At 38.6% G+C, this 12,882-nt stretch overlaps 2 protein-coding genes across 10 annotated transcripts in view; one reads left to right on the forward strand and one right to left on the reverse strand.

Moving 5' to 3' along the window:
- The window catches only part of GPR146 (G protein-coupled receptor 146), a 52,831-nt gene extending 41,019 nt beyond the window's left edge, over positions 1-11,812 (reverse strand). For both annotated transcript variants that reach the window (XM_052773140.1, XM_052773139.1), the window contains exon 1: positions 11,127-11,812. The gene's annotated coding sequence lies outside the window, so the exon portion shown is untranslated. The remainder of the gene's footprint in view (positions 1-11,126) is intronic.
- Positions 1-12,882, forward strand: part of C21H7orf50 (chromosome 21 C7orf50 homolog) — a 137,778-nt gene that overhangs the window by 87,942 nt on the left and 36,954 nt on the right. The window lies entirely within an intron of this gene.

Raw genomic sequence — 12,882 nt, forward strand, 5'->3', positions numbered from 1 at the left:
ATTTATATTAGCTATATATTTTTGGCAAAAAGATAACTTGATAGTTGAACATCAAATTGATTTTGAGATAAACACATTTCTAAGTGGGTGGGTTAAGAAGGCAGAGCAGTCTTCTGTCCTGACACTAAATAAGAGCAGTTCCCAGGTGGAAATTCTCCGTATAGTTTTTTTAGAGGGGTGTTGGATCTAGGTGTCTCATTACCTTCTATTTCAATGGCTGTGCTTCAAGATCCTGGTAGTACTTAAATTGTTAGTATTAGATACCATTCCTCTTCCTATTCTTGAAGTAGAAGGTGTGAACTCCTTTTCCACACTGGTAGTGTAAGACTTTGTACTAAGTAGCTAATAATGTGAGTGTACTCAGAGACACATAGGCACGTAAAAGACATTTTTTCATGCTTCCCATGACTAAGAGTTTTAAGTAGACCAAATTAAAGTTTTTGCAATAAGATTTCAAATTCTCGGTTGATTCTTACGATTTCTGTGCCCTGTTGTGCTGGTAGTATAGCATATCACAGTGTGTATCTGCTGTGAGGTTACAGACTTCAGTGATTATTGTGTGTTCTGTTTACATAATTGTAAGTCTTTTTAAAAGGTTGCTAGAGTTTAACTTTTAACAGGGTACTGCTGCTTGCTTTGAGTAATTGCTGAACTGAATGATGTCTTCAGACATGATGCAACTCCAAGAGGAAATGCAAAGGGAAGGACAGAGTGTGGTGATGCAAATTGTTCTCCTCTATCTTCAACTGCCTTGACCACATCTTGTCATGTATTTGATCAGTATGTGAAGATAATTTATTTTCTTGATTAGATATCTTAATAAAGTTATGGGTATGGGTTATTATTAGTTGGTAGCATTTGTTTATTTAATTAGCTAAATAATAAAAGCAAATTTTTTATATTGAATTCAGTCATCATCTGTTAAACTACTGGAGCAATTTAATAATTGACTGCTACCATTACCCATCCCAGAATTAGCAAGCAAAACCATGAATTTTTGCAACAAAAGCAAAAAATTGCTTCTTATGTGTTTGTTGACCACTGATCCCTAGGTAGTAAGTGAAGGGGATTTTCTTGCTCATTCTAAAATGCAGGAAGCTAACCAGCATCTTCTCACTGCAGTTATAATTTGAAAAGGCTAGAAAACTTGACAACTCCAATTTTAGTCTATCTGTTTCCCCGGCTGTTTGTTTCCTGGCTATGCTTCAGTTTTTGATGGGCAGGAAGTCAGTGTATGTGCTGAACAGTTAAACACTCAGGTTCAAGGAATAACAGCTCTAGCAGCCAGAGAACATCATCTAAAGGGAGAATATAATTGAACAAGTAGCTCACCTAAGAGGATGAAGAACAGAGAGGGACTTCTCTTTTATACTAATACTTTCAGTATTGTGAAAATGTGAGTTCTGTACACTATAAAAATTTCTAAATTGCTATACTGGTTATCTGTTGATTTTTTTTTTTAATTTACTTTCTTGTGTCTCCAAGAAAAATATCTTTATCAAAATTATCAAATACCTAGTGAAGGTATTTGGTCCATGTTGTTACGGTCCTATGGCAAATGCTCACCCTCTGTGTAGAAGGAAAATGGTTCTCTTGGATCCCCAATGATTCTTGCCTAACATATTTTGAATAATAAAAACATGAAGCATATGTTATTGGTAGTCTTGGGTTAAATCACAAATTGGAAATCATACATTTAAAAATACCACCTCATTGTTTGCTTTCTGGTTTGCTTAACTTTGAGAAATAGTAGCTGCCTTCTGGGTGATGTTCTCAGATTCTGTACTCAGGTATCCATATCTGAGCAACGAGCAGGGAGAGCTGCCTTTTCTCCATTTGGAGGTGTTTCTGTTTACCTGCTCTGTCCTGTGCTTTGTTTGGGGAGATGCCATTTTTACTCTTGACCATCTCTCTCAACATAGAAGAACAGCAGCTATTCCAGTCATATTACTTATGTGCTCAAGGGTTTTATGTCCTCCACTTTTCTCATGTGTTTACTTTTGCCTTTGTTTCCCTTTCTTCCATTGCACTCCCCCTTTGTGGTATTTCGTGTGGTTTAGCACATCCGTCAACCTTGTTTTGCTTCTTGTATTACCCCCTATATTCCACGCGGTCCCCCTTCCTGCCCCGCAGTGCCCTCCTGTGCAATTACCAGATACTCCTGCTCCTTGTACTTTCAGTTCTCCTTCTGTTCCTCCTGTGTATAAACATTAATTCTTCTGACTCCCTTCAGTTTCTTGTTCCTTTTCGCTAAAACCTATCCCACTCCCTGCTGCCTCCTTTGTCTTAGTTTTTTGCAGCCTCTGACTGAGGTCGTTGGAAATGTTATCACCGGTCTTGATAACGGAACTAGACTCTTGGTGACTGACGTACCCTCATGCTTCATGGGAACAGCCTGAGTTCAGGCCTGTGGAAGCAAAAATTGTTTTCTGCCTTTACTAGGCCTCTACTGTCATTTTGAAATTAGAGGGAAATAATTGAAAGCCCAAAACCGTGCAATGCATGGCACTCCTGAAAAGCAGCAAATACCAAAAGTTCTGTTATAATTTGAGAGTTGGCAAGCTGAAGTTCATCACCCCTATACGTAAAAGGTAGGATACACGTAGCAACATTACGTATTTTACACTTATATTTATTACACTATGTACTTTACACTTATTTATTTTAAGGAATGGTGCCTTCAGCCAGAGGCTGCAAAAAATGGGATCCCACAAGCTGCACAGGCACTTGCTTCCACCTTTCTATCACCTCCTCTTTTTACTGGCAGAAATATTCACAGTGAATCGCATTAAGGAACTGATTTGGTTTTAAAGTAACCTTTGCGGGGTGATAGAGAGGTAATTTTAACCTAGATGAGTTTACAAGACTGTACAAGCACTTGTGCCAACCCAAGGAAGAGGTGGGAGAAAATGGAGAGTGTGTCTTTTGGCAGCAGTACTAACTTATGCGGGTTTAAATTGTTCCTGAAACTATTACCTGAGATTCTTTTATTCCTAAGTAAAGCTTTCCTTAGAGCCTAAACAGAAGTATTTGGTTGTGTAGTCTTTCACTGTTAGCAAAATATACGACATCTAATTTATAATCATATCGTTGGTACTACTGTAGTCACTGTATTACTATATTTCTTCCAGTAAGTTAATAATTTCTATTATATATAATGTGGATATTCTAGTGTAAGGCGGGAAAGGAAGAAATCAGACCTCTGTGTAATGACATTAAGCTTTTAGGCGTATAGACAGCTTAAACGGACTCACAGCTGCTTAACATATGCCCTCTGCCTGAACTCGTTTTATCATTTGGTATCTGACTTCTCTCAACATATAAAAAGTTGATGTGATTGATAGTTGGTTATACCATATTTGTCAGGGTGAACTGAATCATTACGTGTATAGATTCAAGAATATAGAAAAATAAAGCTGAAAGAACAACAAGAAAAAAGCTGACATTTTTTCCATTCATTAAGCTTACTTAAAGCAACTCTTTTTGTTTGCTGGAGTTAGTGGTTGCTGGTTTTTCTAAGCAGCAATTGCTGAGTGATTTAGAGTACGTCTCTGCTCTTTTGTTTGGATTTCATTTGCGAAACCATTTAGAGTTATAAAACTGTCAACTTAAGAACATTCTATATATTTTGCCAGTGAGGGCCTCATGTATGCAGAGTTTATATTTTTCGCTCTATTTTGTGTGCCGTTTGAATTCTCCAGTATATATCACCATTCTTCTTTGGGCTGGTCATTAGAGTAAGTCCCATGGCCTTCTTTAGAGCAGCAGGAATCTTCAAAGTAATTATGAAATTGCATCTCAGATTACTCATTAGATAAACGAATGTATAAGATCTGCCAACCACAACATCTTGCCCTTGGCCAAGGCTAGCCTAGCAGTGTAGTAATAGAAGGCTCTCCTGATGCGTAAAAACATATGAAAATTAGAAGGCCTGACTGCAACTAGAATTGTATCGTACATCTAAGCTTTAGAAAGCATAGACCAGAACTGTTAGTTATGTTGATTACTATAGTTAAAACACAGTATGGTACCTTTCTGAACTCTCAGATTCCCTAAAATCACTACCAGCTGAGAGTTGAAAAATGTTACGCAAACTATATTACCTACTACTTGGAGTTTTGCTTGCTATGTTTCACTCCTGCAGAATTCCTCTGGCAGCTAAGCTCAGCTTTACATTGTGTGGAAGTTGTAGGGCCCAGGTCTATCGTCATTCTGCACGAGGGTCACCTCTCATGGCCTTCCTGCTGGGTCTGGGTGCAGAAAACTCTGCAATATTGTCCAGGTGGTTTCATGGATTTGTTTCAGATTTTCTAGTCCTACTGTTCATAAGGTAGGGCGGATTTAAGATATCAAGTTCTTAATCAAATTATGTAAATGTTGATGTGACAAGTCTAGAACGAGAGAGGAGCTGTATCACCTTTGGGGACAGAATAGCATCATAGCTAATTCTTTAAGGTTCTTTGATTTTTTTTTTTTTAATTCTTCAAATTTTTTTTAATCTCTGAGCAGCGTTTCCACCTTGTTGAAGAACTCTCTCTGTCACGTTGCCAAGCACAACGGCGCTTTAGGCTTTGTTGCCTTATTTCCTGAGCCGAGGGCTCCCTGCAAGGGACAGGGAGTGCAGAAGCCCCTGGGTGGGATGCAGGAAGCAATGGCTGGCAGCTCTGTTTGCTGCATTGGGCCATGCTAATTGCAGCTACGTCGGGCAGACGCATAAATGTGCAAAAGAGCTGACATGCAAAAATGTATACAAAACAAAATAGTTTGGGAATGTTTATCCAGTTGGAGGCTCCAGGAGCTGTAACCCTTTTTGATTTTATGTATGTAAAAATGAATACGTACTGTATGAAAGGAGAAAATGTTGTTCTGTGATATATTGTTGTGCTGAATGTGTGCCTGAAAGCTAGAAATTTTTAAGCTGAGAAGTTCCACAATCGGTTTAAATTTATGTTATTTTGGGCGAGTTGCGAAGTTTGGCTTAAAACTGCCAACATGAACCATACTTCCTGCCATGAAAGTTGTCAAGAGTGTTTGAAGAATCAGATTATTATCTTTCATTTCCAGTTGTATCCCAGTCTAATCATAGCAAGATCTGGGTGTAGAAGTAAAAAAAAAAAAATACTGCTGTAAACATTTTCAAAGCCAGGAAAAGTATGAATCATGCTCCTGCTTATAACTTGAAAGTTGGAATTAATCATGAATTTGCACCTCTTATTGTTACTGGATGCCTGGCTGGTCGTGTACAGTGGGAGGTAAGTCAGTGCTTCAAAACTGCTTTAGAATTTTTGGAGTCAATTAATAGAAGTTTTTAAGGGTCAATGACAGATTTTGTGAAAGCATTAAATAAATGAAGAGTTCATTCAGAGAATCTGGAAGAATCCTGTGCAGGAACTACAGTGTTTTGTTTTTGCTATCTTGAAAGAAAAATAGGTGCTGATTTTCCTGGCTTCTCTTAACTTTTCCAGTGTTCCCTATTCTCCTTGACTTCACATTTCAGTAACTATGCTGCCTGCATCACTGGCAGGAGGTCGTCTCTCCATTTCTACCTTATGACATTCCAGTATGATTTTTAGCTCCCAGTATTCCAAGGGAAAGTACTCATTTCTAAACAAAGTTTAAAAAAAGAAAAGGAAGAAATGAAAAAATTTCTTTGTCAAACTTGGTTTTTTTTTTTCTTTTGGAGATTGCAATTTTATGTGAAGTGTTTTAGGAGACATCTTGACTTTAAATTTAATCTTCAACAGAGAAGTATGACATCTGCTTTCTCATTTCACATTCATAATACCGGAGCGTCTCATGTTAAGGTAGAATCTTCAGTTTAATTTTGGTTTTACTTTGATTTTTCTTTTTTTTTATTTTTTCAAAGTATGTTGTATTGTTGGCAAGTAAAAAAAAAAAAATAAAGCTTTTCTGTTGCCATTCAAAAAAGAATTCTGATGTCTTGGCTTTTTTCCAGACCAGTTAAAATTATTTAAAAATTTCCTGAAGATCAGAATCTCCCTTGAGACGGACCTTCCATTTGCTATTAATCTCTCTCTTCCTTTGGTCTCTTTTCCTTCTGCCAAGCATAAACTCCTTCACTTTGAAAGCTTTGCAATCTTTTCCCACCCTAGCCATCATCCTGTATGCGCTATGGAAATCTTGACTCTTCTTTCACTAACAATTCAAACATTTACCTTTGGCAATCTGCATTTTCTAATGACCATCTCCAGTGCTTTTTGTTGGGCTGCCCTGTGTGCAATGAAGAAGTTGCTTGTTGTTCCTACCTTAAAACTTTCCTTTCTTTTGATCCCTGCAAAATGACATGATAACAGAACAGGTATGTGATAAACTTAATCCTCTTGTTAGTCCGTTGGTCCGTGCTTTCTTGTATTTTACGTGTTATTCCATCTGTAATTATCCACTCTATTTTATACTTAACTTTAAAATCATGTGGCCAACTGCCATTTTCTGTTGTTTTTATGCTTGGTTTGTCAAAGATGTAAAATGTAACTTCTGCATGTAAACTTGACTTTGAAACTAACATGAGTTGTAAATTCAATCTATGTAAATTATACTATGTATTTTATAGATATGTGTAAGCTACTTATTATTGAAATGTAGATTAATACAATTTTATTTTAGGATAACTTGCTATGTTCCTTAATTCCAAAATAAGCAAACACCACCAACACCGTCTTTTGTGCTGCTTTTACAATGATATCCTTCAGTGTGGTCTGTTGAAATACAAACAGGTTTTATGGAGTATTTTTACTAAACAGTCGACAGGTTTTAATTTAGGGTCTTAAATCATAATTGTTTTTCAATTTTCTGCTCTGCCTCACAAAAGCATAATGAGGGCACACCTGATGCTATAAAAACCAGATGTCATTTCAGTATTCCAGGACTGTGTGATAAATCTGGAGAGCTTAAGAGTTAGTATCATAGATGTATAGTTATCAGGGAGCTCACAAGAACAGAAAGCATGTAAAGCATTGCTAAATAAATAGGATTTGGGGAACGGATTGTACTTTAATTTCAGCGACTTTCAAAATGATGAAAATATGGATGACATTTTCTTAAGGCACTTTCAGGAGACCATTTCAAACTGAAAAACAATATATTCAAATTCTTTCTTCCTACCAGTCATGTTTAATGAGACAGTACTACTTGCACTTGATCATTGTGATTGGAAGAACAGCAAGCAGACCTGAAGGAAAGCTAGATCGTGTAATTTGTGCCAACTCTTAGAAACTTTATTCCTTTACCTTCCTCCTTGAGATAAAACTCCTTAGGATAAGATGTTCAGTGGGAACTGAACTGTACATGACATACAAGTGGAGCTTTATAGTACTTGTTTCTTTAAACAGGTTCGGATTCTGCATACAGGTGTTCAAAGGTCTATTCATGGAAATTACATATATTTACAAGAATAATCATTTCACAGAAATTAACTGTCACAGTCTAAGTCACCCATCTCTGGTTATCACTGGGCATAAAGTCAAATGCAAAAATCTGTAATGTCCATCATATTCATTCCTTATTTTGTGTTAAGATGTCTCTCTTTTCATAACCAAACTTAGGGTCCAATTCTCTGTCTCCCAAACCATTTATCCTATTGTAAAGAAAATCAAGTGGCAAAACATGAGTTGAGGTTGTTGATACCCTTATGCTCAGTTGTCGTGGTATGAACGTGCGGGACAGTTGAGGGCCTGCCTGTGTTCTGGGTGTTGCTGTGGTTGCCTATTTTAGGATTGTTGAATCATGAACACATTCTGCCCACTCCCTTTTATTGAGTGTCTCCTTTTGGGTCTTGTTCATCACAAATTGAAAATTGCATGTTCCTGCATACGTGTGTGTGTGCAGTTGAGTGTATATAAATGTATGTATGTATGAAATACTTTCTGGAATATTTAGCTAGGTTTTTTAAAAGATCTTAGTATAGCAAACTACAAGTGATGCTAGTTTTATTTAATAATAAATTAATGAATAGAAGTTTTGTTGAGGTCTCGGAGAATACAGAGAGTTTGAAAGTAGAGTGTATGTACACCAGGACATTAATTCCCTCTAGATATACATCCTGTTGAACTCTGGAGCTAATAACAACTTCTTGGTAAAGAGGTCTGAAGTTTTTCTACAGGTTTTGATGGCTTTTTTGTTTTTAACAAAAAATGTCTTCCTAAGTCAAACATAAGGATTCCTGTTTGAATTGTAAGGAAAGCCACCTTTCCTAGGGATTGATAACCATTTATTTTTTTCATTTAATAATTAGTCCTCTGCTTCACTAGTCTTTCCCATAGATGGGGAAAAATGTACCTTCTCCAACTGTAAGCTTAATTGTGTTCCATTTTTGAGTCAGAATGGGTATGTTACAGAGAAGCTGTCAATTTCAGCAAACTAAATATATGCAGCTGAATGAATCCAGTACTGTGAACATGAATCACTGGTGTAAATAAGAAAGGAGATACCTTGGAAGCTTTAGAGTATTCAAGAAGTGTCAGATCACATTCATTGGAAAGGGATGGCAACACTTTTTCCACCAGTATAGACACGAGTATTGTGTTTCACCCAAGATGGGCTATCCAGGTGTTTAGCAGACCCTGATGTTTGCACTTCTATTGTTGAATTTCAGCATTTTTTGAATAGCCATTCCACTTGTTTTGTAGAATCCCAGATCTTTCCCTTCATAAAGATTTAGATAGGCGAGATTAAAACAAAATGTTTGTCCTTCCACCTTTAGAATCATTTCATCTACTTTGCTGACTGTTACAAAACCTTATATACTGTTTTCAAAAAGCTCTTTTACCAACATATGTTGCTGTAAGGACAATTGGCATGAACTATTAGGAACTCTTGACTATGCTGAAGATGTGATTTGTTGTTGAGGATGAAGTACTCCCGATGATATGGGACTATCAAGACTAGTGGAAATGTGAGAAATAGGTTCCCATTAGTTCTGTTTTGTTGTATCCAACTCAGCAAAGCAACATGGGATTCTTCCAGATCTCCATACTCTAAAGGCAGAGGCTGAAGGACTGGGTCACTGTTCAGGGAGTCTGCTTTAATAACATTGGTGTAACTGAAAATCTTTGACAAGTCTTGCCTTGTGGTATGACTGCTAGAATATCTGTATTTGGTCAAAACTTCTGAATGAGAAAATACTTTTTTTTCTATGTTGTGTGTTTGAAAAGAACATGCTCCATTAACAGTCAATACTGTGGAAACTCATACTGCTTAGCTTCTGAAAAATGCATTACTATGAACTAAAATACCCTGCACTCTGCTTTAAAGATAGTGTTTATATTTTCTGCTGAGGGAGTAATGGGGAAGAGTATCATTTGAGCTTGAGAACGTTGGTACAAATGATATGCATTGTCTAAGTCCCACCTAAGCTTTCCTTGTTTGAAATTTTAAGTAAAGACTTCAATGAGTTCCTCTGCATAAGGTTAAATCTAGCTTCAAGAGCAGTGCAAAACAGACTTGTTGATTGGTGTGGGAGTGATTGCTGTGATTCCTGAACTATGAAGGTGCTGTCATTTCTCCAAAGGATCTGTGCAGGGGGAGGCAAAACATGGAACAGATTTTGAAAAGGTGAATCGTGGGTCTGTGGATATGCCCAAAACCTCATATCGGGCCATATTCGATTATGAATCACAACTTTGCATTTTTATTGTAAATTATTGTTCTTTAATTACATCTTCAGCTATAATTTTGCAACTGTTTTGTGTGAAGAGTTCAAAACTGGACTGATAAAATCAGCGTAAAAACTTCTTACTATTTAAATATTGCCTTAGCTATTTTCTTAGCTTGATCAGAACAGTTCATGCTTTAAAAATGCTTAAACTTCTGTGCAAAAATAAGAGTCCCTTACTTTTGCCATGGAGGTGTTCTCCAGGGCACTCTTCAAGTGTGTGGGTCATTTCCATTTCCATGTGATGCGAAAATAGTAAAATCACCCTTAAAAGGCTGCATTTTCCAAAGAAAGAGTAACATTGCACCTGCAGAAATACATATGCACTTGCTGTACTAAATTCTTGTGTTCTCTCTGCCGGTACTGAAATGGAGGAGATGGTGGGAAGTCTCTTCTCTACCATCGGAGTCATCCAGACTACGTACCCTACAGGTTTTGGGATAATGAGGTGCCGAAACATTGAGTGGAAGTGGAGGTATCCAGTCCCTCCCCAGCCTTCTCTGGCAGTGAGTGTGTGTGTTGCTGTCAACATCTAACGATGACCAGCACGGGGGAGCAAGCATGGTTGCTCTTGCTCCGCAGGCACCTTTTTATTATCTGTTCCACTGAATTCCTGCCACTGCTGGAAAAAGGATGTAGCTATCATCATTTTTGCTTGCCTTGCAAAAGGCAGGCTTTGATTTCACCTTTTGTGTCTCACTGAAGTCTAGATAAATCATCTGAAGTTGGCCAAAAACTTGAGAAGAATGTTGTGATCTACAGCTGCGATCTGTGTCTTTCCCATTTTTATAGGAGTGTCTGTATAAAAACTGCATGCATTAGGGTAATGGCAGAATATACACGTGCTGGGTAAACCTAGGTTGGTCATTCCTAAACAACATGCCAGAAATCCCCCTTGGCTGTATTAACAAGTAATTGCAAAGTTCTTTTTCACAAAACAATCGGGTGAGCCCGTGTGCATGCAAGTTGCTGTAATTTGTAGTACAGATCAGCACATGGAGCTCCGCAAGTATGTACTGTATGTGGCTGCTATGGTGATTAAAATATATAAATAAAATAGATAAATATGGACCATATTAGAAATTCATTACTGGCACTCTCTCAGATCACAGTCGGCTCCAGCGTGCGGTGTCAGCCGTGTTTCCTTACTCCGAGCGGGCCCTCCTGGACCAGGAGCGTGAGCTCCTGGAGGGGCTGCACTTACGCAACGGCCCCGTCCTACCTTGTCAACTAGCAAATTCAACGCAAAAATGGTAAACAAAGGGCCTTTGTGCATGTTTTATAGTTCAGTGAGGATTAGCGGCCCGACACGATTTTCAGACGGGACAAGCTTAGTGTTAACTTGCGTGAGGTTAATGAGGAAGGACATGGGGCAATCTGCAGAGGCTGAAGCAGAAAGGTCTCGCTCTGATTTCGGACGCGGTACAGGGAATTGTTAAAAGCGGGTTCTGCTTACCTGGGTCGGTGCGTCGGTCACGTGTTCCCTAACGTTTCGGCTGCTTTAGGATGTGGATCGTGCCAATTTCAGGCACTTGCTTGCAGTCCTTCCCGCGGTTCCAGAGGTCCCCTCCGCCGTGGTGGGCATCCTAGCCTGTACGTGGGCTCTGGCTGAATCAGATTCCTGCTTTTTCTTTCCCCTCTCACCTTTTAGCGTTCTCTGACTGTAAAATCCATCCCTTTCCTGAAATGCAGAACGATGCACTTGTCCGATGAAGTTTTTCCAGGCAGGATTCAGATTCCAAACAAGCCTTTCATTTCCTTCGCGCTGGGGGCGGGGGGGAGCGAAGCAGGGAGGCGAAGGAAAGCGCTCGCTTCCTTTAAATCCCCACCAGCGTCTTCCCAGCGCTGGAAGCGAAGTAGCTTGTCATGGTGATCTTCAGAGTTTAACTTTAAGGGGGGAGGGAGAAAGTGGAAAGCAAACTGAATGCTGTAGTGGAGATTTCTCTCTTCCCCCACTGGGCCCCTTGCCGACTGTTTTTATTGATTTCAATCACTGGAGGCTAGCTGGTTCTCAGAAGAAACACTGTGTAATGTGTTCTTTCCTGGCTTTCATTAAAGAAACTCAATGCAGTGCGGTCACGCTGCCGAGCTCGCCTGGCAACCTGCCTACACCCTGTGGTACCTCTTTCATTGGAGGAGATCGAGCTCGTGGTTTGGGGTTGTTTTATTTTATTTATTTATTTTTTTTTTAATCCTCCAGCAAGGATTTCAGAACAGCCTACGCTCTGCTTCTATCTCCTCTTGCAGCCTAAAGCCTTTTTAAGCTTTGGAAGAGATTGTCAGCACCCCTAAAGGGGACGACTTTGGTGGCGATGAAAATGCCGAGTGCTGCGACTGTCTCGTGCTCCTTCTATTAAAATTCCTCTGTGCGTTTCTGGGGAGGGGTTAAAAGGGCTGTGTGTAAGCCACAGGGATGTGGATGCAAATTATTTCCGAGGGGTTTCCTTTTTTTTTTAATTCCATCTTCTGCTGATTGGTTAACATGGTTTAATTAAGGGTAAGAGAGTAAGCAAAATCCTTCGACAAATATGTGAAAATTCCTGGCAGTGCTGTAGTTGCAAATGAAGCAAAACTGCATTCTCCAAGCCTGCAGTCGTGGTGTTGTCTTAAATATTTCTGTTGTATTCAGGACTGTGATACTGGTGAAGAAAAATGAGAAATAAAATACGGTACTAATTTATGCCTTAGAACTTAATCTACTACAGTACGTATTTTACAGGAGCAAACAATCTATAAAGTGGAATTCAGTGAGCTAGGTTCTGTAAATCGTATTGTTCCGTGTGCCTATAAATGCTTTCATTTAATTTGGTAAATTGTTCAATTTCTTCTTATTCAGCAGTTCTTAATGATAACACTTTATGTGCTCTTCAGAATTGGCTGTAAATCTATGAAATATGTAAAGATCACATAGTTGCAAATTAAGCCCAGTTTCAAGCTAATAAAGGTGCATCTATTCTAAATTACAGCTGCAGATTTAGGGTGCTACCTGATCCCTTGTGCTTATGAGATATTATAGCTGTGTACACAAGGCTGCTTTTTTTTTTTTTTTTAAAAAAACATTTACACAAGCACTAGGAGAATCCTTTCCTGGATCAGAAAGATAAAAAGCTTTTTCTTTTTTAAATCTGGCTTCTTGCAGAACTGGTCTGAGGCTTTTCTGCCTGGGTTGTGTCTACAGAAACCTTTCCAAATCAACTTATTGTAAGTTACTC

Source organism: Harpia harpyja, chromosome 21, assembly GCF_026419915.1.
Source record: "Harpia harpyja isolate bHarHar1 chromosome 21, bHarHar1 primary haplotype, whole genome shotgun sequence".
Lineage (NCBI taxonomy): Eukaryota > Metazoa > Chordata > Aves > Accipitriformes > Accipitridae > Harpia > Harpia harpyja.